General features: G+C 44.8%; 3 long non-coding RNA genes across 3 annotated transcripts in view; 1 reads left to right on the top strand and 2 right to left on the bottom strand.

Annotated features, from left to right (window-relative positions):
* LOC309358747 overlaps positions 1-25,255 on the bottom strand; it is a 50,008-nt gene extending 24,753 nt beyond the window's left edge. Inside the window, exons 1-2 of the long non-coding RNA XR_014163551.1 lie at positions 25,213-25,255; positions 24,182-24,325 (exon numbers count right to left, since the gene is read on the bottom strand). This is a non-coding gene — a long non-coding RNA (uncharacterized lncRNA). The remainder of the gene's footprint in view (positions 1-24,181; positions 24,326-25,212) is intronic.
* LOC309358753 lies at positions 1,633-3,417 on the top strand. Its single transcript, XR_014163557.1, has 2 exons — positions 1,633-1,726; positions 2,871-3,417. It is a non-coding gene; the product is annotated as an uncharacterized lncRNA (long non-coding RNA).
* Positions 8,691-10,062, bottom strand: LOC309359193. The gene is made up of 2 exons (XR_014163774.1): positions 10,020-10,062; positions 8,691-9,214 (listed from the first exon to the last, which is right to left on the bottom strand). It is a non-coding gene; the product is annotated as an uncharacterized lncRNA (long non-coding RNA).
* Positions 25,256-25,561: the final 306 nt, after the last annotated feature.

Raw genomic sequence — 25,561 nt, 5'->3', positions numbered from 1 at the left:
CGTTCAGGTGTGCTGTGCCATTTCAGGAATTGCACAACAGACTGTTCAGGAACCACCTCCTTCTCCATCGGGAGCCACAGGCCCTGCTGGTTTCCTCAAAACATACATTTCTGACAGGTGAATTACATTTAACCATTATAGCTGTAGATCAATTTGAAATGTGTCCTTGGTCAGAAAAACCCCAAACCTATTTTAGATCCTGTGCAAGACAATAGTAGGCAAACATTCTAGTCCTAAAATTCTGACAAACCTGAGGCCTGAAGGCAAGATCTTAGCTTCTTTATGAATGTATAAAGACATAGAATCATAGAGTTGGAAGAGACCACAAGGGTCATCGAGTCCAACCCCCTGCCATGTTCTATAAGGAATGGTGTACCCAGAAGACCTGTTTGAGATCTTGCATTCTACATGCCCAAGAGAGAAGTAAATTTTGAATTTGAATTAGCATCTAAGAAATCACGCTTTTCTCCATGCACACCTCCCCATGTGGCAGGAGACCAAGATTTGTCACCAAGAGTAAGATAAATAGTGAGCAAGTTGCATTGAAAAACCAGAGCTGCTAGACTACATCCTCAAGACCATACCTCTCCTGGAACCAAAAAAATGAAGAGATAGTGGGACAGAACATACCTTTTTTCAGTTGTCAGATTTGGTGTGGATGTTGGATCCAGTGAATGAGTGAAGAACTCCTGAATGGGGGCCTTTATATACACCTCTGTGAACCCTTCCGCAAGCAATTATGAACCACACAATGATGACAAGGTCTTCATTAAACCTTAATATGGGCCTCTACCACACAATCATCTGGTGCGTGATCCTTGACTGTGTCCACATCCTTCCTTTTAAAAGTCAGGTGATGAAGGCTATTCTGCAGTAGCAACACTCTAATTCTCCCTTCTGTCCAAAGGGGGCACTTATGGGATTGCTTGAAATCAAATATGTTCAGAAGAACAGGCATCATATGGGCTTCTGTGAAAGATCTGGTGCCTAAGGGATTTAGTTTTCAGACTCTTTACCTGTGGACACAACATTTAGGCCATTCTTTCTTAGTACAACCTCATAGAATGTATAAAGTGACATTAATTAAACAATGATTTAAAATTATAGTTGTTTTAAGGTCACTGGGTAGCAGCCACTGCAAGTCATATTCCGAGCAAGCCCATTAAACTCCATAGAAATGGCTAACTTAGGTTTGTTAATTTCAGTGGGCCTTCTCTAAGTAGAACTCACCTGAATACAAGCCAATTGCTTTTACACAGCTCAGATGTCTGGTACAAATTAGGCTGTCATGTTCTTTCTGGGTGATTGAAAGCTGGAAAACAGTCATTAGATATAGCCCAAATGTTTTGCATTCGTCTAGCAATTAATTTTGTACTGTAATGAACATTTGTTAAAGCTACATATTAAATAATAACATGGGCAACTGCTACCATTCACCCTTTAATCCAGGCTGAGAATTACAGTGTTTCCAGAATGCAGTTTTAATTTTTTCTGTATTTATATAGATAAATAATAGGGGTTGTGAATACAGTCACAGATCACGCACCAGCTAATAATGTGTGGTGGAGGCCAATGTCAAGGTTTAATGTAGAGCTTCTCATTCATGAGTAGAGCCTTATGGCTTGCGGAAGGGTTCACAGAGCCATATAAAAGGACCACAATCCTGGAGTTCTTCATTCACTCTCTGGATCCAACATCCACACACCACTTCCTATAGTCAACAAAGGTAAGCTTGTCTCCAAATATTTATTCATTCTTCTTGTTTCCTTCATTGCAGGGAAACGAATATTCTGAGCAGGTACTCCAGCTCTGGTCTTGTGAAATGCATCTGAATCAAATGGACAGAGTAGTCAACTGTCTCAAAATGGGATTATGTTAGTGTTTCAGATTTCAACATCTCAACTGCCATACAGTGGTGCCCCGCAAGACGAATGCCTCGCAAAACGAAAAATGTGCAAGATGAAAGGGTTTTTCGGTTTTTGCATCGCTTCGCAAGACGAATTTCCCTATGGGCTTGATTCGCAAGACGAAAATGTCTTGCGAGTTTGTTCACTTTTTTCCTAAAGCCGCTTGAAGAGGCGCAGTTGGGACGGACTGTGCTTCGCAAGACGAAAGACATCGCAAGACAAAAAGACTCGCGGAACGAATTAATTTCGTCTTGCGAGGCACCACTGTACTTTAATGCAAAGGTGAAAAGTGGTTTGAATAACAGACTCCTTGTAGGTTCTTTGGGGTTTACCTGATGGGATCATGTAATTATCTCTTCACCATATCTGTGTGATGGACGCTGCATTTTCATAAGTTGTGCTATTGCAGACTGACCATTTTCCCTGCCTCTGGGCTGTTGAATGGACTCCTTATGGCAGTACAGTGGTACCTTGGTTTGCAACCGTTTTGGATTACAACTGTTTTGGATTACAACCATATAAAACCCGGAAGTGTGTGTCCCTTTTTTGGATTACAACCCTTTTTTTTAATTACAACCACATTTTGGAGGGGGGAGGCCCCAATGGCGAAAGCATGACTTGGGTTACAACCTGTTTTAGTTTACAACCGGACGTCCGGAACGAATTAAGGTTGTAAACCAGGGTACCACTGTAATATCTTCCCTAAAGATGTAAACTTCTTCTCATATCAACTGAGGTGGAATATTTCACCCATGATATATTTCAAGTATACAGCAGGCAGATGTTTCCCCAATGCTTTATAGAACAAGCGAATCTTTGCCATATACATAGGGAAATTATTTCAGCTGTGTCACGAGTAGGAGGAAATAGGCAGCTCTTAATGCAAAGCACCAGTAAAATGTGTCTTCAAAACATCTGATGATGTAGCACTTAGTTAACTGGTGATCCCTTGATTTCCTGCAGCTCAAGCTTCCTTCTCTCCCTCAAGATGTCCTGCTGTTGCCAGTGTGGCTGCTCCCCTTGTTGCTGCAAGCAGTGCTGCTGTACCCCCTGCTGCGGCTGCGGCTGTTGCAAGCAGTGTTGCTGCTCCCCCTGTTGTTGCAAGCAATGCTGCTCTTCCCCCTGCTGCTGCTCTTCCCCCTGCTGTGGTTCCGGGTGCTGCGGGTCTTCCTGCTGTGGTTGCAAATGCTGCTATCCTAAGCAATGCAAATGCTGAAGAACCCCAAGGGAAGCTCTGAATGCAAACAGGGAGTCTACAGCATACAGACCAAGGAATAATTCTACCACCATGAGTACTGACTTCAAGGGCTACTGGTTGACTCCTTGCACTCATCGTCCAGCTATTCTCCTAGGAGCCATCTCTAGCAAGGCATTTGAAATGGTGCCTTCATGACACTCTCATTTTGTTTGACTCTTTCTCTTTTCTCTCGCTGCTACATTTCTAAACCTTCTGCTGTCGTAGAATCTACCTGCTTGCATGGCAACAAATAAAATGATAAAGCATCTCTTATATTTTGGTGTATCTTTCCCTTAAATTGGGCTGAGAGGAGGCTTTTGCATAACTGTTGAAATTCACACACTCCCAAGAATATAATCCCCAACAAATTCATTTGCTTCGCTGATCATTTCATTGCCCATAAGGTGAAGGAAGCAGCTAGGAGATCATCTACATTGGACCTGATCCTCACTAATAGGCAGGAATTGGTCTTTGAATTGGAAGTACTGGGGACCTTGGAAGGAAGTGATCATGTCCTCTTGCCTGTCCTCAGCATACCCTGGCATGTTCCTGCAATCTCTGTCCTAGCTGCAAGGAGGCTTCCCCATCACCCTGCAGCGTAGTCTGTAGGGGAATCCCAGCCAGTTCATCCATAATCTGCTCATTCAGACCCTCCTTGTATAATGCAACCAGGGATTTTCTCTCCCATCCCTCTTGCTGGATGTACATCTGAAAATCCACCCCAAACGCTGGCACAGTCTGGTTTCCCTGTTTGAGGCTCATGAGCTTCTGGGCAAGTGCCTCTTCCGGTAAAGGATCTAGATAAATACTGCCCATCATTTTTATGAAAGCATCCTAATTGGCAAGTACTTCATCATTGCTTAACCTCAGGGAGTCACAAAGTGCTGAGCCCCTGCCTCTACTGAGAGCCAGTGTGGTGTAGTGGTTAAGAGCGGTGGACTCGTAATCTGGTGAACCGGGTTTGCGTCTCTGCTCCTCCACATGCAGCTACTGGGTGACCTTGGGCTAGTCACACTTCTTTGAAGTCTCTCAGCCCCACTCACCTCACAGAGTGTTTCTTGTGGGGGAGGAAGGGAAAGGAGAATGTTAGCCGCTTTGAGACTCCTTCAGGTAGTGATAAAGCGGGATATCAAATCCAAACTCCTCTTCTTCTTCTTCTACTAGGCTAATGAGGAATGACACCCTGTCCTTACCATCATGGAATTCAGGCCCTTGGAGGCTTAGGAAATACAAGCAGGCTGTTTTGAAGGCCACATCTCTGAAGGCTTTCCTGAAAATCGGGGGGGGGGGGAGTTATGAGGCTCTTGGACGTCTGCCTTCCATATACCTCCATCAGCTGCCTGGACTGCCCCCCTCACACTCCTTCCAACCTGGTTAGCGGCAGCTTCAACTCCTGATTTTGCTGCCAAAGGACCTGATAAGGATCTGCAGGCGGGTTCTGTCTTTCGATTGCACCCACCGACACGGCCATGGGGAGCTGTTGTTGTTCTTCTGTTATCGGCTCCTTCCTTTGCCAACTAATGCAAAGAACTTAGAGAAGGGTCATTCTGTCACGAGTCCAGGTTCCCAGCTTGAGAACACAGTGAGGGTAGATAATTAAAAAGGAGGGTTTATTGCAAAAACCAACAGATAGCTCTGGATGGCTCTAACAAAGCCTCCAGCGTCATTACACATGATGGCCCTTCTTCCGGTATCTAAATAATATATTGAAACAACGCCCCTTGTGTCCTTTGTTTTGCTTCCTATCTAGAAGCCCTCCCACTCGCCGACTCCTTGGAGAGATTGGATTAGTGCCAGCCGCTTCCTTTTACGATCAACTGTCTCCTTGTCTGTCCGTGCCCATTTGAGCTTCCAGCGCGCTTTGGCCATGTTCTAGGCTGCTCTCAGCTACTGTCTTATCAGCTCGCCCATCAAGGTCAGGAAGAGCCGATTTCTGCAGCTGCCGGCTCTCCTCTGCCTGCCTAACATCAAAGCCTCCCTGTTCCTGGCTGCTTTCTGCATTTGGCTGCAAACCCTCTGGGGTGAAGTTGGGAAATCTTAGTATGTCAAACGCTGGTTCACGCAGCAGTGAGGCATGGTGGGAGAGATAGAATTGTGGCCTTCTATGGAATGGGTGTTTTGTCTCTCTAAACGTAAAACTCCCTGTCTCTAGAAGTGTGAGTCAATTACCACTTGACTCTAGGCAGGATGACGTATTATCTGATTTGCAGACCCTGGCACAGCTGGGGGCCTGAGTGTGGATTGGGTTGTAAAATAGGCACAGGAGGATATCAAGTAATTTACAATTTAGGATCCTGGTACGTATAAGAGGGGACACGGAGTGGCGCTATGGGTTAAACCACAGAGCCTAGGACTTGCCGCTTAGAAGGTCGGCGGTTCAAATCCCCATGACGGGGTGAGCTCCCGTTGCTTGGTCCCTGCTCCTGCCAACCTAGCAGTTCAAAACCATGTCAAAGCGCAAGTAGATAAATAGGTACCACTCCAGCAAGAAGGTAAACGGCGTTTCCGTGCGCTGCTCTGGTTCGCCAGAAGCGGCTTAGTCATGCTGGCCACATGGCCCGGAAGCTGTACGCTGGCTCCCTCAGCCAATAAAGCGAGATGAGCGCCGCAACCACAGAGTCAGTCACGACTGGACCTAATGGTCAGGGGTCCCTTTACCTTTACCTATGTGTAAGAGAGGCCTGGGAATGGAGGAAGAGCCTTTTGATCTTAATGTCTCTGAGTCTAAACAAAGTTCAGCTGTGCTGGTCTCCTGGCAATCAGGAGATATAGTCTCATCATACAGCCATTGGTAATTAACCTAAAGAAATGATTGGTCCCTAACCTATCCTCCACATGGGTTTTCAAGGATAAAGGATTTGGGAATTCAGATGCAAAGGGCAGAATATCTTGCCCTGGTACTTTGCCTGGGAGTGTTTGACCAGTGAAAGGACACTTGACTACTCCCTCTGCTTTGAACTATTGTTGCTGTGTGAGTATGGTTTTAGCTAGTTATATTTTACAATGTTTTTTTAAAAAAATTGTAACCTAAGAAATGTGCAACTTTTTGAGTGGCTTTTTCAATAAACTTGGGAAAGGGTTTTTTGTCTTTTGTACTCTGTGCCTTGCTAGGGCAAGCTAAACTGGTGCCTTACCGTTTGGACTTCTACCTGTTGAATTTCTGTCTGCGTCACGGTAAAGTGACTCCTTGAACCCCATTCAAGGGTGGTCCAGGAAAGGAGGTGGTGGCAGGTTTACTGTTCGGCTTGTGATTTGCAACAACTAGAGATCTCTCCCCCTTCCTGGCCAAGTCCTGCCGCTGTCTTGGAGGAATGGTTGGGGGGGGGGTTAGATAGCCCTGCTCACAACACCCTCACTTTGAGCTGGCTCATTCCAGAAAGCATACCTGCCAAATGGAGAGGTGGCAGATCTACAAGGAATCACGAGATCTGCTGTGAACCAACCACAACTTCCTTGTTTCGTCCAATAAAGAGTTAACTTTACTTACGCTGTGTGATTTATAGCTGCCCTGCTCCAGAAATGTGCTCCTGGCAACCATGCAATAAAGGACTCAAGTATCTCAAGGAGTGCCTCTGCCCGCATGACTGAAACCAGACCCTGCGTCCATCACCTGACGGCCTTCTCCATGTACCCCCACCCTGAGCTAGCTGTGGAGGGTGGAGACATAAGAATAGGCCTTCCCAGTGGCGGCTCTCCCTATGTGAAATGCTCTCCCCAAGGAGGCATCCCTGTCACCATCACTATTTGCTTTTAGGCAAATATTTTTTTCATTCACCTACACTATCGGACCTTAATATTCTGCTCATCTTTTAGTAGGGTGAGGCTGAGTCAGATTTTTTTAATACACATTCCTCTTGCATTAATTGCTGTTATACTTTTTTATATATAAATCATTTTTATTGGTTTATAAAACCAAATGTGCTGGTCCCGGGGGGAAGGTTATCGTTGGCGTAGTCAAAGTCCGGTCCTGGGTCACTAGCCTGGAAACAGTTCACAAGGAGCGGGGTGAGGTCCGAAGCAGGAAGCCGGGCAGGGACAGGAACACTGGAGGGTCAGGTCCGGGTCCGGGCAGGAACAGGTACTCAACAACGACGTTGCTCCCGCAACCCGGGACCGGGCTGACTGGCCTTTATCTTCTCTGAGGCCAGGGGCGGTCCCGGCCCCCAGGGGACCCACCTCTCCTGGCCTTAAGGCGAGCACTCCTCCTGGGAGAAACCAGTTCCCTTCGCCTCTCTGCCCTGCAGTTCAGGAGAGGCTGAAGGGATACTGGGCCCAGGGGGAGACTCAACCACCTCTGGAGCAAGAGTGGATTCACCTGGTGCCTGCTCCTGAGGATCCAGCACAGGTGCAGGCACTTCAGAATCAAGGCCCTGCCCCAGTTCAGCCGGCCCTGGAGGTGGGGACTCCTGTGCAGGCTGGGATTCCTCCGGTTCAGCCTCTGAAGTGGATTCCCAGGCCATCACACCAAAGTACAAATAAACACAAACTAATAAGAACATGCAGGACACAGGTGGCGCTGTGGGTTAAACCACAGAGCCTAGGACTTGCCGATCAGAAGGTCGGCGGTTCGAATCCCCACGACAGGGTGAGCTCCTGTTGCTCGGTCCCTGCTCCTGCCAACCTAGCAGTTCAAAAGCACGTCAAAGTGCAAGTAGATAAATAGGTACCACTCCAGTGGGAAGGTAAACGGTGTTTCCGTGTGCTGCTCTGGTTCTCCAGAAGCAGCTTAGGCATGCTGGCCACATGACCCGGAAGCTGTACGCCGGCTCCCTCGGCCAATAAAGTGAGATGAGCGCTGCAACCCCAGAGCTGGTCACGACTGGACCTAATGGTCAGGGGTTCCTTTACCTTTACTTTAATAAGAACATCTCTGTATAAGGAGATTCTCTAAATTTCAAGACATCCCTCCATGGAGTCTTGTTTTGAGCGCCTACAACTGCATCCATACTCCAATTTTTATATCAAACCATATTGTCCTTAATATTCTTTTACACTACCAGTGAGACAGAATCCTGCTCTTGTTTCCATCTGTTTACATTGGTCTCCTAAATAACTTAGACATTTCCCCCATTCTTTTATAAAGCTTTTATCCTCTTGGTTTCTGGGTTTTCCAGTCAGCTTTGCCATCTTACTGCATTCCATCAGCTTGGTTGCTATTCTTCTCTGGTGAGGACTTTGTCTTCTTTCCAACTCACTTGTCATTTTAATGAAAGGTGTGGATATAGCCAAAGGAGATAATTGGATGTGCTGTGCTTGAAAGACATCTCCATTGCTACTTAGTCATGAATATGCCACTTTAGTGGTGCTGAACTGCAGCTGAACCAGCCCTGACAGGGTGCCATGCATGTGCTCTCCCAATGAGATACGGTCCCCTTTCCAATATTGTACCTGAGGTGGAGATATGCTCCCCAGGAACTCAGCCAGTGATCCTGTCTAGGCTGGGATCTCCTCAGCTGGAGATACTTACAGAATGCAAAGCAGATCACCTGTTTGGGGATCTTTGCCACATTCTGCATCTCAGGGCAAATGAAAACAACATAGCTATGTACCATGCTTTTTAATTTTTATTAATTGCCACCGGGAAAGATTTTCTTTTCACAGACGAGTTATTCAAAGAGATGAAAGGAGAGTGACTCCCTGGAAAACCAAGGTGATAAAGAGAAGACAATGGGCATGCCTCCTTGAAGGAAAACAAAGCAAAGTAAGAAGGAGAGGAGAAGAATCCAGGGTTGTAGAAGGAGGCAGGAATAAACTTAAGACAAAAGGAACAGATGAATCCAAGGAGTCCACCAGCACGGTGGAGGCAGCAGCTCTCAACCCTTCACTGAACTTCAGCAGCAGCCTTGCTTAGGATAGCAGCAACAGGAACCACAGCCACAACAGCCACAACCACAGGAACCACAGCCGCAAGAGTTGCAGCAGCAGGGGGAAGAGCAGCAGCAGCAAGGAGTGCAGCAACAGCAAGGACAGCAGCAGCAGCAGCAGGGGCAGCAGCAGCACTTGCAGCAGCAGGGAGAGCAGCAACAATTGGAGCAGCAGGACATCTTAGCGGTGGAGAGGGAAGGCGGAGCTGAAAGGATTCAAGGGATTTCCCATTAAGCAAACAACATCCTCAGGCATATTAAAACACTGTAGACAGATGCTCTGCATTCAGGAGACCAGAAAAGACATAATTTTCACATCATGTTTCCGTCTGAGTGATCCTAAAAGTAAATTTTGGTTAGCAAAATGGAATGCAGTATTGTCTTGCCTATGCATCTCTACCCTTCTGCTTATCTAGCACATTTATCCTTGATTCTTGCTCCGTTCAGGTGTGCTGTGCCATTTCAGGAATTGCACAACAGATTGTTCAGGAACCACCTCCTTCTCCATCGGGAGCCGCAGGCCGTGTTGCTTTCCTCATGAACACACATGTTTGACAGATGAATTATATTCAACCATTAGAGTTGTAGATCAATATGAAATGTGTGATTGGTCAGAAAAAAACCCTGTCCCGCCCCCCATTTTAGATCCTGTGCAAGATGATAGTAGGCAAATTTCTAATCCTAAAATGCTGAGAGAATTGAGGGTTGAAGGCAAGATCCTAGCTTCTCTGTGAATGAGTAAAGACATGTTTTGTATCCAGGAGAGCGTTTTGAGATCTTGAATCCCTCATTTCCAAGAGAGAAGTAAATTCTGAATTTGAATTAGAATCTAAGAAATCATGCTTTTGTCCATGCACACCTCCCCATGTGGCAGGAGGCCAAGATTTGTCACCAAGAGTAAGATAAATAGTGAGCAAGTTGAATTGAAAAACCAGAGCTGCTAGACTACATCCTCAAGACCATACCTTTCCTGGAACTGAAAAAATGAAGAGATAATTGGAGTGAACTTACCTTTTTTCAGTTGTCAGAATCGGTGTGGATGTTGGATCCAGTGAGTGAGTGAAGAACTCCTGAATGGGGGGCCTTTATATACACCTCTGTGAAGCCTTCCGCAAGCAATTATGAACCACGCAATGATGACAAGGTCTTCATTAAACCTTAATATGGGCCTCTACCACACAATCATCTGCTGCGTGATCCTTGACTGTGTCCACATTCTTCCTTCCTGAAGTCAGGTGATTAAGGCTATTCTGCAGTAGTAACACTCTAATTCTCCCTTCTGTCCAAAGGGGGCACTTATGGTATTACTTGAAATCAAATATGTTTGGATGAACAGGCATCATATGGGCTTCTCTGAAAGATCTGGTGCCTAAGGATTTTAGTTTTCAGGTTGTTTAGCTGTGGACACAACATGTAGGCCATTCTTCCTTAGTACAACCTGCAGCATGTATAAAGTGATGTTAATAAGACAATGATTTAGGATGATAGATATTTTAAGGACACTGGATTGAAACCACTGCTAGTCACCCTCAGAGCAGGCCCATTAAAGTCCATAGAAATGGCTAACTTAGGTTTGCCTACTCTAAGTAGAACTCAGCTGGATGCAAGCCAATTGCTTTTGCATGGTTCAGATGTCAGGTGAAAATTAGGCTGTGGAGCCCAAGTGTTCGTCTAGCAATTATTTTTTACTGTAATGAACATTTGTTAAAGCTACATATTAAATAAAAACATGTGCAACTTCTATCATTCACTGTCCTGCTCAGCTCCTTTAAAAAAAAATAAAAAATAAAAGATGGCACATGCTATTGACTTCTGTTCATTGCTGATAAATATGTGTTATGAGGATCAAATTCCAAGACGTGGGAATACAATTGTCAGGTGCTTTGAGCTTGAGGCAGGAAGTACAGTCAGAAGATCTGGAGAATTTTTCCTGGCTAAAAACACAACAACAGTGCAGGATCTCAATGAGAAGCTCTCATTATTTCCGTTCATCATAGCATAATTGTTTTAAAACAAATCCCATAACTGCCCCTTCATCTGGCCTGAGAATTACAGTGCTTGCAGAATGCAGTTTTAATTTTTTCTGTATTTATATAGATAAATAATAGGGGTTGTGAATACAGTCACAGATCACGCACCAGCTAATAATGTGTGGTGGAGGCCAACGTCAAGGTTTAATGTAGAGGTTCTCATTCATGATTAGTGCCTCATGGATTGTCGAAGGGTTCACAGAGCCATATATAAGGACCACAATCCTGGAGTTCTTCATTCACTCTCTGGATCCAATATCCACACACCAATTCCTATAGTCAACAAAGGTAAGCTTGTTTCCAAATATTTAATCATTCTTCTTGTTTTCTTCATTGCAGGGAAATGAGAATTCTGAGCAGGTACTCCAGTGGCTCTGCTCTTGCAAAATCATTCTGAACGGAACGCGCACAGGAGCTATCAGTCTCAAAACTGGATTTTTTTAGTGTTCCAGATTTCAGCATCTCAACTGGCATATTTTTTTTCATAATGCTAAAGTGTTTTCTATAACTGGTCCTGGATTTACAAGGAAGGCAGAATCACTATTGAATTCTTGGTTGGACAAATTGGTCCATGTCAGCATTCATCAGGCAGATGTTTCTCCCATGCTTTATACAGCAAGCAAATCTTAGTTGAATATAGGGAAATTATTTCAGCTGTGTCACAAGAAGGAGGAAAGGATGTGAAATAGGCAGCTCTTAACGCAAAGCACCGGTAAAATGTGTCTTCAACACATCAAACAATATGGCGCTTAGTTAACTGGTGATCCCTTGATTTCCTGCAGCTCAACCTTCTCTTCCTCAAGATGTCCTGCTGTTGCAAGTGTGGCTGCTCTCCTTGCTGCTGCAAGCAGTGCTGCTGTTCCCCCTGTTGCTGCAAGCAGTGTTGCTGCTCCCCCTGTTGCTGCAAGCAGTGTTGCTGCTCCCCCTGTTGCTGCAAGCAGTGTTGCTGCTCCCCCTGTTGTTGCAAACAGTGTTGCTGCTCCCCTTGCTGCTGCTGTTCCCCCAGCTGTTGCTGCTCCCCCTGCTGCTGCTGTTCCCCCTCCTGTGGTTCCGGGTGCTGTGGGTCTTCCTGCTGTGGCTGCAAATGCTGAAGAACCCCAAGGGAAGCTCTGAATGCAAACAGGGAGTCTCCAGCATACAGCACAAGGAATAATTCCACCACCAGGAGCTCTGGCTTCAAGGCTGCTGGTTGACTCCTTGCACTCATCTTCCTGATTCACTCGGTCATTAGCCCAGGAGCCATCTCTAACAAGGAAGGCAGCAACTCTTTCTCTTTTCTATCTCTTTTCTATCTCTGCTACATTTGTAAACCTTCTGCTGCTGTAGAATCTACCTGCTTTCACGGCAACAAATAAAATGGAAAAGCATCTCTTATAGTTCGGTGAATCTTTTACCTAAATTAGGATGAGAGGAGGCTTTTGGATACCTGTTGAAACTCACACACTCCCAAGAATATAATTTGCAACAAATTTCTCTGTTGCTTCGCTGATCATTTCATTGCCCAGAAGGAGAAAGAAGTAATAAGGGGATCATCTATGTTGGACCTGGTCCTTACCAATTGGCAGGAATTCATCACTGAATTAGAAGTACTGGGGACCTTCGGAGGAAGTGGTCATGTCCTCTTGGGTTTCATGATACAGAGACAAGTGAAATCTGGATCTATTTGGATATCTACTCTGGATTTAAGAGTGCTGATTTCAAAAAGCTTAAGTAACTGCTGAGTGAGATCCCATGGTCAGAAAAAACTCAAAGAGAAGATAGTCCAGGAGGGATGGGAGTTGCCTAAAGCTGAAATATGGAAGGCACAAATGCAAACAATACCAACAAGAAAGAAAAGTTGGAGGGATCTAAAGAAATCAGTGGCTAGGGGGTGAGAATTACAAGGTGAGCTACAAAGAAGCAGCTCTAATGAAGGGTGTGTGCACAGTCAAGGCTCATACACCAGATGGTGTTGTAGTGGAAGCCAATGCCGTTTTTTAATGGAGACATGAGCATTATTGAGTAATGGCTCACTACTAGGGGGAGCAGTCGCAGAGCTGCATAAGAAGGTCCCCCACCTGGTAGTTCTTCACTCACTCAGAGAATGTCATATTGAATCTTGTTTCTCATACTAGACAACAAGGTTATGACAGCACTTATGCAAAAAATTGATATATTAGTGAATCAAAGGACAATCCTAGACTCACAGCTGTGATGGACAGAGTGAGTTAAGGTCCCAAGGAGGTCTATCAAAAGCTCGTCTTTTGCCAAGGGTCTCGTGATTGCTGCAAAGAAAGCTAGGATATCCCACTGAAGTATGGATTCATTTAGGACCGCAGTGTTGATGAACTTAGAGTATAGTTCACTTCCTAGTGGGATGCAGAATTCATATATATGGGTGAAGAAATCCATGAGCTAAGAGAGGAGATCTTGGAGGAGGAGGGGTGGTCAGATCAGTTGCTATCTTCAATGTTATCAAAATACATTAGCCTTGGATCCACAAGTAATAAATAATAATGATAATAGATTTTTATTTATACCCCGCCCTTCCCGGTTCATAAAACAGGGCTCAGGGCGGCTAACAACAAATTTAAAACACTTAATTGATGCAACAAAAAGCAGCATAAAATACAATATAAAACGGGAATAACAATAAATTCAGAATTCAAAAATCAATTTAGGGGGGAAATCCATCCAATAAACATTAGATGATCACCAGGGCTGGCTGGCTAAATTAGTCCGATTTGGGCCAGTGGGGGGACCAGGGGAGAATTAGCTGTGGGATCCCAGAGTGGAAAAAGGGGAGGGGAGGGAAGGAAGGGGAATAAAAGGTCAGGCTAAGTTCAAATTGAAAGCCAGCTGGACACTGTAGCTCTGTCATACAGGCCCTGCGGAAGGAGGTTAAATCCTGCAGAGCCCTAGTCTCATGGGACATAGCGTTCCACCAGGTCGGAGCCATCACTGAGAAGGCCCTGGCCCTGGTGGAGAATAATCTGACTTCCTTAGGGCCCGGGACCTCTAAACTATGATTATTCATGGACCTTAAGGTCCTCTGTGGGGCGTACCAGGAGAGGCGGTTCTGTAGCACTCAAAATGATGCACTTCAGAGTATAATCTCTTCCCTTTCATAGGCATCCAATCAATGAGGTTTGCACGAGAGAGCCTCATGCAAACACCACCACAAAGGGAATCGCTTCTCCCCATCCTCCTTACATCCATTTGCTCAAGAAGAGATAACAGCTTGTAATCCTCGGATGTTACATGTGTATCAGGGCCTGGCTAGATGAGGAGGAATGGTGCAAGGCTACAGCCAGTGGGAAACACCCACCACCACACCACCACCAGGGGAACATCAGAGGTGGAAGCCTCTGAGCCAGGACAATGATGGTGGGATACAGGACAGTTCAGAGAAAGAAGGGGGACAGACAGGCTGGAGGCTGAGCAAGCCACAGTTTTACGTTAGAGTAAGGCAGCTGAGAAAGAGGAGGGGCTGAGGCTCTGACAGATCCATAGCAACCTGCCAGTTCCACTATTTTCCCCTCTCCTCCTCCCCTGTCTACATGAATGAGGAGGGTGTTACATGCAGCATACCGAAAGGTGCAGAGAACCTCTCCTCAAATGCATTTGTGATGGTTAGGAAGGCAGCTAGCTGGGGAAGAGACTTGGGAGGCTCAGATCCTCAGTTCTGGCAACTTTCATCAGGCTAGTCCTGCCAGTGGAGATCTCTTGTTTGTGTTTTATATCTCGAATTGAGAATTAACTTTACTGATCCTCTCTGAGTCTCAGTGCTGAACCGCAGCTGAAACAGCCCTGACAGGGTGCCGTGCATGTGCTCTCCCAATGAGATATGGCCCCCTTTCCAATATTGTATGTGAGATGGAGATATGCTCCCGAGGAGCTCAGTCAGTGATCCTGAATGCAAAGCAGATCACCTGTTTGGGGATCTATGCCGTTTTATGCATCTCAAGGCAAAGGAACACAACAAGGCTATGTACCATGCTTTAGATTTTTTATTAATTGCCACCGGGAAAGGTTTTCTTTTCACAGACGAGTTATTCAAGGAGTGACTCCCTAGACAACTAAGGTGATAAAGAGAAGACAACTGGCATGCCTCCTTGAAGGAAAACAAAGCAAAGTAAGAAGGAGATGAGAAGCATCCAGGGTTGTAGAAGGAGGCAGGAATAAACTTAAGGCACAGGAAGAGATGAATCCAAGGAGTCCACCAGCATGGAGGAGGCAGCAGCTCTCAACCCTTCACTGAACTTCTTCAGCAGCAGCCTTGCTTAGGATAGCAGCAACAGGAACCACAGCCACAACAGCCACAACCACAGGAACCACAGCCGCAAGAGTTGCAGCAGCAGGGGGAAGAGCAGCAGCAGCAAGGAACACAGCAACAGCTAGGACAGCAGGAGCAGCAGCAGGGGCAGCAGCAGCACTTGCAGCAGCAGGGAGAGCAGCAACAATTGGAGCAGCAGGACATCTTAGCGGTGGAGAGGGAAGGCGGAGCTGAAAGGATTCAAGGGATTTCCCATTAAGCAAACAACATCCTCAGGCATATTAAAACACTGTAGACAGAGGCTCTGCATTCAGGTGACCAGAAAAGACATTATTTTCACATCATGTTTCCCTCTGAGTGATCCTAAAAGGACATTTTGGTTAGCAAAATGGGATGCACTGTTGTCTTGGCTATGCATCTCTACCCTTCTGCTTATCTAGCGCATTTATCCTTGATTCTTGCTCAGGTGTCAGGTGTGCTGTGCCATTTCAGGAATTGCACAACAGATTCTTCAGGAACCACCTCCTTCTCCATCGGGAGCCACAGGCCATGCTGGTTTCCTCGTGAACAAACATGTTTGACAGATGAATTATATTCAACCATTAGAGTTGTAGATCAATATGAAATGTGTGATTGGTCAGGAAAACCCCTGTCCCGCCCTCCATTTTAGATCCGGTGCAAGATGATAGTAGGCAAATTTTTAGTCCTAAAATTCTGAGAGAATTGAGGCTTGAAGGCAAGATCCTAGCTTCTCTGTGAATGAGTTAAGACATGTTTTGTATCCAGGAGACCGTTTTGAGATCTTGAATCCCTCATTTCCAAGAGAGAAGTAAATTCTGAATTTGAATTAGAATCTAAGAAATCAAGCTTTTGTCCATGCACAACTCCCCATGTGGCAGGAGGCCAAGATTTGTCACCAAGAGTAAGATAAATAGTGAGCAAGTTGCATTGAAAAACCAGAGCTGCTAGACTACATCCTCAAGACCGTACCTTTCCTGGAACTGAAAAAATGAAGAGATAATTGGAGTGAACTTACCTTTTTTCAGTTGTCAGAATCGGTGTGGATGTTGGATCCAGTGAGTGAGTGAAGAACTCCTGAATGGGGGGCCTTTATATACACCTCTGTGAAGCCTTCCGCAAGCAATTATGAACCACACAATGATGACAAGGTCTTCATTAAACCTTAATATGGGCCTCTACCACACAATCATCTGCTGCGTGATCCTTGACTGTGTCCACATTCTTCCTTCCTGAAGTCAGGTGATTAAGGCTATTCTGCAGTAGTAACACTCTAATTCTCCCTTCTGTCCAAAGGGGGCACTTATGGTATTACTTGAAATCAAATATGTTTGGATGAACAGGCATCATATGGGCTTCTCTGAAAGATCTTATGCCTAAGGATTTTAGTTTTCAGGTTGTTTAGCTGTGGACACAACATGTAGGCCATTCTTCCTTAGTACAACCTGCAGCATGTATAAAGTGATGTTAATAAGACAATGATTTAGGATGATAGATATTTTAAGGACACTGGATTGAAACCACTGCTAGTCACCCTCAGAGCAGGCCCATTAAAGTCCATAGAAATGGCTAACTTAGGTTTGCCTACTCTAAGTAGAACTCAGCTGGATGCAAGCCAATTGCTTTTGCATGGTTCAGATGTCAGGTGAAAATTAGGCTGTGGAGCCCAAGTGTTCGTCTAGCAATTATTTTTTACTGTAATGAACATTTGTTAAAGCTACATATTAAATAAAAACATGTGCAACTTCTATCATTCACTGTCCTGCTCAGCTCCTTTTAAAAAAAATAAAAAATAAAAGATGGCACATGCTATTGACTTCTGTTAATTGCTGATAAATATGTGTTATGAGGATCAAATTCCAAGACGTGGGAATACAATCGTCAGGTGCTTTGAGCTTGAGGCAGGAAGTACAGTCAGAAGATCTGGAGAATTTTTCCTGGCTAAAAACACAACAACAGTGCAGGATCTCAATGAGAAGCTCTCATTATTTCCGTTCATCATAGCATAATTGTTTTAAAACAAATCCCATAACTGCCCCTTCATCTGGCCTGAGAATTACAGTGCTTGCAGAATGCAGTTTTAATTTTTTCTGTATTTATATAGATAAATAATAGGGGTTGTGAATACAGTCACAGATCACGCACCAGCTAATAATGTGTGGTGGAGGCCAACGTCAAGGTTTAATGTAGAACTTCTCATTCATGATTAGTGCCTCATGGATTGTCGAAGGGTTCACAGAGCCATATGTAAGGACCACAATCCTGGAGTTCTTCATTCACTCTCTGGATCCAATATCCACACACCAATTCCTATAGTCAACAAAGGTAAGCTTGTTTCCAAATATTTATTCATTCTTCTTGTTGTCTTCATTGCAGGGAAACGAAAATTCTGAGCAGGTTCTCCAGTGGCTCTGCTCTTGCAAAATCATTCTGAACGGAACGCGCACAGAAGCTATCAGTCTCAAAACTGGATTTTTTTAGTGTTCCAGATTTCAGCATCTCAACTGGCATATTTTATTTCATAATGCTAAAGTGTTTTCTATAACTGGTCCTGGATTTACAAGGAAGGCAGAATCACTATTGAATTCTTGGTTGGACAAATTGGTCCATGTCAGCATTCATCAGGCAGATGTTTCTCCCATGCTTTATACAGCAAGCAAATCTTAGTTGAATATAGGGAAATTATTTCAGCTGTGTCACAAGAAGGAGGAAAGGATGTGAAATAGGCAGCTCTTAACGCAAAGCACCAGTAAAATGTGTCTTCAACACATCAAACAATGTGGTGCTTAGTTAACTGGTGATCCCTTGATTTCCTGCAGCTCAACCTTCTCTTCCTCAAGATGTCCTGCTGTTGCAAGTGTTGCTGCTCTCCTTGTTGCTGCAAGCAGTGCTGCTGTTCCCCCTGTTGCTGCAAGCAGTGTTGCTGCTCCCCCTGTTGTTGCAAACAGTGTTGCTGCTCCCCTTGCTGCTGCTGTTCCCCCAGCTGTTGCTGCTCCCCCTGCTGCTGCTGTTCCCCCTCCTGTGGTTCCGGGTGCTGTGGGTCTTCCTGCTGTGGCTGCAAATGCTGAAGAACCCCAAGGGGAGCTCTGAATGCAAACAGGGAGTCTACAGCATACAGTCCAATGAACAATCCCACCATCAGGAGCTCTGGTGTCAAGGCTGCTGGTTGACTGCTTGCACTCATCTTCCTGATTCACTCAGCCATTCTCTAACAAGGAAGACATTTGAAATGTGTGTGACTCTCTTTTCTCGCTCTTTTCTATCTCTGCTACATTTCTGAACATTCTGCTATTGTAGAATCTACCTGCTCTCATGGCAACAAATAAAATGATAAAGCATCTCTTATAGTTTGGTGTATCTTTCCCTTAAATTGGGGTGAGAGGAGACTTCTGGATAACTGTTGAATCTGTCACACTCCCAAGAATATAATTCCCAACAAATTCCTCACTTTCCTTCACTAATCATTTCATTGCCCAGAAGGTGAAGGAAGCAGCATATAGATTATCTATATTGGACCTGGTCCTTACCAACTGGCAGGAATTCATCATTGAATTAGAAGTACTGGGGACCTGGGAAGGAACTGATCATATCTTCTTGGGTTTCATGATACAGAGGCATGGGAAATCTGGATGTATTTGAAAATGGGTGAGATCCCATGGTCAGAAAAACTCAAAGAGAAGGGAGTCCAAGAGGGATGGGAGTTTCTTAAAGGCAAAATATTGAAGGCACAAAGACAGAGAATACCAACAAGTTCCATACAATTGCAGACTATTCCAACAAGAAAGAAAAGTTGGAGTCCTCTAAAGAAATCAGTGGCTTATAGATGAAATTTCAGAAGGGCATATCTGCTAAATGGAGGAAATGAGAAATCATGAAGGAAGGGTATACACCTTCCTTCCAACAGTTGTGGTTCGAGGACCCGATTCCCCCAAAGTGGAATGAATACACAAGGACACGTAATATTAGGTTAATGGGCAAGAAAAGGCCACAACTTTATTGATTACAGCAAGTGAAAAAGGTATTGGCTTAGGCATTGGATTACGTCAGCTGACTGACTCCACCCCCTCAAAAAGGGGTGAGTCAGAAACAAGGGGGGTTTATTCACCAGTAGGTTGAGCCTGTTGATGCTAATCCAACTATAGGCTGTCCCCTGATGTCACCGAGAGTCGTGCCATGGCCTCCCGCCAAGCAGGCATCGGACTGAATACACGACCGCCAGATTCCTTTAACGGAATACCCAAAAATTGAAGGCATAGGCGATGGCCACACCTAGCTCTTCAACACCACAACACATTATTCCAATTCCTAACCTACCCACCAATACCACAAAAGTTGTGACGATTGCTACGAGGTAGGCGAAAAAACCAAAAAGCCTAATGCCAAATGGAAAAATTCCTACCAGGCCCCCTGGACAACCTGGGCGACCAACCTAAGGTCCATAGCAAGACCAAGGAAAAGTAAGACCCTGAGCTAAAAGGGAGTGGAGGGTGGGTGACTCGCGACGGGATGATGAAGAGTGAGGCCGAGGAGGGGCTGGCGCTGCAGCATATAGGCTGCCATACACGCCCCCTCAGAGACACCTGGTTGGGTGCCTGCCGATGGGCGTGGGCGCCAGCCAGGTGAGTGGAAGGCAGGGGGCTAACGCCCCCTGCTAAAGGTGGAGCTCGGGTTCCCGCCCACAACCACTCCCCTCTCTTCCAGGAGGAGAGTCTTTGCAGGATGAAGGTCAGGCAAGCAAAAGCTTCGAATGACCTCGGTCTTGCAAAAGAGGTGAAACTGCTGAACCCCTACATTGTCCCTCTCTTCACTTATTATTAAAGCAGAACCTAACCTGGTGACAACAGGATAAAAGGTGCAAGGAAGGAACTGCAGCCTCAGATAGGAAAATAGGTGGCAAAGGAACACCTAGCTACTTTAAATGGATTCAAATTGGCAAGGCCTGATGAGGTGCACCCAAGCGTACTAAAGGAGCTTACAGATATAACCACAGAGCCTCTGTCCATAATTTTTGAGAATCCATGGAGGAAACATGAGGTCCCTGCAGACTGATACTACACTTGATCTTAGCCAAAAGGCCAAGAGTCACTTCTCTCTGACTGTAAAAGTGGATCTATAGAATCGTTATATCATATAATCTTCTGTTGTCCTTTACATTCAGCTTCACGGTCCAAGTTTCTGGCCCCATATTTATCGAGAATTGCTGACAGACCTCAGGAAGCCCAAATAATATACTTATTAAACGACGAAGACTCAAGTAGATCCCTTGCAGTCGCTAGATACCTGATTAATGTCTTATTTCATAAGAGGAGAAATGGATCACTGTATGACTCTGACAGCTTAGCCAAACTTAAGAACCATCAATAAGTGCCAGAACTAAGACGCATATCCCCCCAAATCTGAGGGATTTGAATTGCGGTTGACATAGAGGGAGCTTATTCTGTATAGTTTACTTAATGGAAGTAAAATTGGTTTTATAGGGGTGTTTTAACTTGGAACTGTTTAAATTGTATTGATTATGGATAAATTTTGATGTATTGTTTTTAGATATGGGTCAATGGCCGTAATAAATCAATCAATCAAGTCCCTGCAGACTGGACAAGGGCCGATGCTGTTCCCATCTTCAAACAGTTTGTATGTGGGGAGAAGATCCACGTAGCTACAGACTGGTCAGTTTGACATCAATACCAGGAAAGATTATAGCATGGATAATTAAACAGTTGGCCTATGAGCACATAGAAAAGGATGTTGCGATTACTAAGACTCAACATGGATTTCTCAAAATATTGTTCATACCAGATGAATCTCAATTCTTTTTTTGATAGATTAGCTTGGTGGATGACGGGGCTGCTGCAGAAATAGTGTACCTTGATTTAGCTAAGGCTTTGGATAAAGTCCCCCATGGCAGTTGTAGTGTTTTGATGATGGGATGGAGATGGAGAACCTGCCACCAGAAATTCATAGAATAATAGAATATAACCACAGATATAACCACAGAGCCTCTGTCCAGAATTTTTGAGAATCCATGGAGGAAATGTGAGATCCCTGCAGACTGGACAAGGGCTGATGCTGTTCCCATCTTCAAACAGTTTGTATGTGGGGAGAAGACTCACGTAGCTACAGACTGGTCAGCTTGACATCAATACCAGGAAAGATTATAGCAAAGTTAATTAAACAGTCGACCTATGAGCACATAGAAAAGGATGCTGTGATTACTAAGACTCAACATCAATTTCTCAAAAAAAAGTCTTCCTGCCAGGTGAATCACAATTCTTTTTTGGATAGATTTACGAGTTTGGTGGATCATGGGGCTGCTGAGGAATTATTGTACATTGATATAACGAAGTGCTTTGGACAAAGTCCCCCATGGCAGTTGTAGTGTTTTGATGATGGGCTGGAGAACCTGCCACCAGAAATACATAGAATAATAGAATCATAGAATTGGGAGGAAACCCCAAAGGGCATTTAGGAAGGAAGGATCAAAGCTCTGTGGTAGAGCAGCTATTTTGCATGCAGAAAGGTCTAAGTTCATCTCCGGAGAGCTGATGCCAGTCAGTGTCCATCTTATAATGAAATGCCTCCATGCAAAATGGGTAGAATATTGGGATTTTAAGAGTACCTTTTTTGAAGGATGTAAGGATATTGAGGCTGATTTGAAGTAGAAGCCATTTGAATCTACTTATCCTCAGCCTACCAGGTAAATTCCCAGCCTCCCATCAGTTGGGGTAGTGTAAGATCATGTGTGTTTTCATGTGTTTTACCTTTCATTGTCTAAAAGCTGATTGCTGGAAGATCCCAGAGAAGAAGAAGGTCTTCATGCAATGCATAGTTAAAACAATGAAAGGTGCTCCCACGGGAGGCCGTGTTGACCACCAACCTAGATGGCTTTAAAGCAGGATTAGACAAATTCATGGAGGTGGAACTTTCCAGAGCTACTAACCACAATGGCGGTTAGTTTTAGGCAGTAATGGTTCTTAATACCAGTTGCTGGAAGCCACAGTGCTCTTGTGTTTGTGTTCTGATTGTGTGCCATAGGCCAGGGGTGGCCAGCTCCCAAGAGACTGTGATCTACACACAGAGTTAAAAAGTGGCAGTGGAGTTTAGGTCAAAGTTGTTGAGTTTTTTAAGGGAGGAGGTAAAATGTTGAGCTTTTTTTAGGGGAGCCACAGTTGTTCAGAGTCTTTTGGGGGAGCCAGTGATCTACCAGTGATCTACCACAGATATCCAGTGATCTACTGGTAGATTATGATCTACCTGTTGGACATGCCTGCTATAGGCATCTGTCTTGCCATTGTGGGGACAGGATGCTGGACTAGACCGGCCATTGATCTGACTGAGCAAGCTCTTCTTAGAATCATAAAATCTTAGAGTTGGAAGGGAGCCAAGGGTCACCACGTCCAACCCCATGTTTGTATGTTCTTAAATGACCTGGAACACAGTCATTGTCAAGGACTGAGCAGAGGAGGAATGGTGGAGATGGCCTCCCCTGCCTAACCCTTACAGAGAAGGCGGCGACAGATCAGAATTACAACAGGGCTTGGTTTGAGGGTGATCACAGCTCAGAGGCAGATGAGGGGGAAAGTTGGGAAATAATGAGAGAGGAGAAGAAGGAAGAGGAAGCACCAGGAGGGCGCCAGCTGATGGACACAGTGTATTTAGAAAGCGTTCCAGGACCCACCCACCCCCCAGAACACAGCGGGCCTTGAAAGTAGGATCACAAAGAGCTCAAAGGTAAAAGGCACTTTGCAGCATCCATAGCGATGGCTCATGAGGAAGTGGGAGAGACAGAGGATGTGGGGAACACTCGGAGCAACACCATTACTCCAAGATGCTCCATTTCTAAGCCTCTCTCTCTGTGAATATTGAATAAAAAGCATTGCTAAGGACTTTCCTTTTCTTATCGGTTCCTGGCGACCTACCATGGGGGTTTGCGTCATCTGATGCCTGATAGTCATAAGGACAGAAGAAGACCCCTCCAAATCCAGGAGAAATGACCAACTATTCCAGTACCCAGCAATGTGCTATGGTGACTCCATTCAGATGTCTTCAGGAAGCATGCAAGCAGAGATTGAAAGTGGGCAACACTGCTGCTCAATATTTTCTAACTGGAGATGTCAGTGGTTGAACCTTGGGCATTCTGCTTACAAAGCAGTTGCTCTGCTATTGCTTCTATACCATATATGTGAATGGTCCAATGACATGGTTGGTCCACCTACCCCAGAATCATCTACCTGCATCATCTTGGAGTAGCCCTTCAATAACTGAAGCAGCAGTGCATTTTCCCCAAACCCACTCCCCGATCATTCAGTGCCATCGATTGTGGTGGGCTATGATGTACATCCAAGCAGGGGCTGCTCACAGACATTGAGCCTCCGCTCAATTCAATTTAAGGCGAAGATAAAACAAGACTTTAGGAGACGGTTTGCCATTTTATTAGTTGCCATGCAAGCAGGTAGATTGTACAATAAAAGAAGAATTAGAAATGTAGAAGAGAAAGAAAAAAGAAAGAGTCACACACATAGAGAGTGCCATGATGGCACCATGGGAAATGCCTTGTTAGAGATGGTTCCTAGGAGAACATCCAGGCGAGTCAAAGAGTACAGAACAAGAAGAGGAGAGGAAGACACAACTTGAGGATGAAGAAGGACATTCCAGAGAGAGTCTGAATGTCAGGAATCAAGCAGCAGCCCTTGAAGTCAGTACTCATGGTGGTGGGATTATTCAATGGACTATCAATTGTAGATTCCCTGTAAACATTGAGAGCTTTCCTTGGGGTTCTTCAGCATTTGCATTGCTTAGGATAGCAGCATTTGCAGCCACAGCAGGAAGATCCACAGCACCCGGAACCACAGCAGGGGGAAGAGCAGCAACACTGCTTGCAACAACAAGGGGAGCAGCAACACTGCTTGCAACAGCCACAGCCGCAGCAAGGGGAAGAGCAGCACTGCTTGCAGCAGCAAGGGGAGCAGCCACACTGGCAACAGCAGGACATCTTGAGGAAGAGAAGGAAGCTTGAGCTGCAGGAAATCAAGGGATCACCAGTTAACTAAGCGCCACATCGTCTGATGTGTTAAAGACATATTTTACTTGTGTTTTGCTTTAAGCACTATATATTTCACATACACTTTCTCCTGCTCATAATGGAGCTGAAATTATTCGCCTACATTACATAAAGATTTGGGTGTCATATAAAACATGGGAGAAATGACTGCCTGTTGAGTGTTGAAATGGAGCATTCTATCCAACCAAGAATTCAATATTGATTTTAACTTCACACTAAATCCTGGGCCATTTTCCCCTTTATGTGAAAGGAAACTCAGATTTGTCCCCCCATTACAAAAGCAATTGGCCCTACAAACAATCTTGATTCTCTCACAGCTCAATACATGTGACATGTTCCCTGGTTATTTCCCTGTGTCACTTTTTTATGTTGTAGGTATCAGTAATTTTAGATGTATACTTGAAATATATTATGGGAGGAATATTCCTCCTCAGTTGATACGAGAAGAAATTTATATCTCTAGGGAAGTCATTACTGTAATAAGGACTCCATTCAACAGCCCAGAGGCAGGGGAACTGGTCAGTCCTCAAAAATACAACTTATGAAAATGTAGCATCCATCACACAGATTTGTTGAAGAGATAATTAGATGATTAGTTCAAGTAAAACCCAAAGAACCCGCAAGGAGTCTGTTATTTAAAACAGCATGGATCTATGTATTAAAATATGCCGGTTGAAATGCTGAAATCTGAAATGCTAACAGAATCCAAATTGGGAGACTCTTGGCCCCTCTGTTCATTTGATTCAGATGCATTTCACAAGACCAGAGTCACTGGCCTCCCTCAAACCTTCAGCTCCCCTGCAGTAAATAGGAAGAATGCATAAATATTGGAAATGAGCTTACCTTTGTTCAGTATAGGAGGTGCTGTGTGGATATTGGATCCAGTGTGTTGATGAAGTATTCCAAGAAGGTGGACCTTTTTATATACCTCTGTCAACCCTTTCATAATCCATGATGCACAACTGAAGAATTAAATGGTCTGCATTAAACCTTGATGCTGCCCCACACCGTCATCTGGGGCATGACCTCTGACTGTATTCACAACCCCCCCCCCCTTTTTAAAAGTATATGATTAAAACTGTATTCTGGAAACACTGTAATTCTCAGCCCTGATTAAAGGTGCAGTTATGGGACTGTTTTTAAAAACAATTATGCTGAGATGAATGGGTGCCGTGGGAGTTTCTCATCGTGA

This window comes from Podarcis melisellensis (genome assembly GCF_964234715.1).
Source record: "Podarcis melisellensis genome assembly, chromosome: 16".
In the NCBI taxonomy this organism is placed as follows: domain Eukaryota; kingdom Metazoa; phylum Chordata; class Lepidosauria; order Squamata; family Lacertidae; genus Podarcis; species Podarcis melisellensis.
This window is presented reverse-complemented; position numbering and strand designations above follow the sequence as displayed.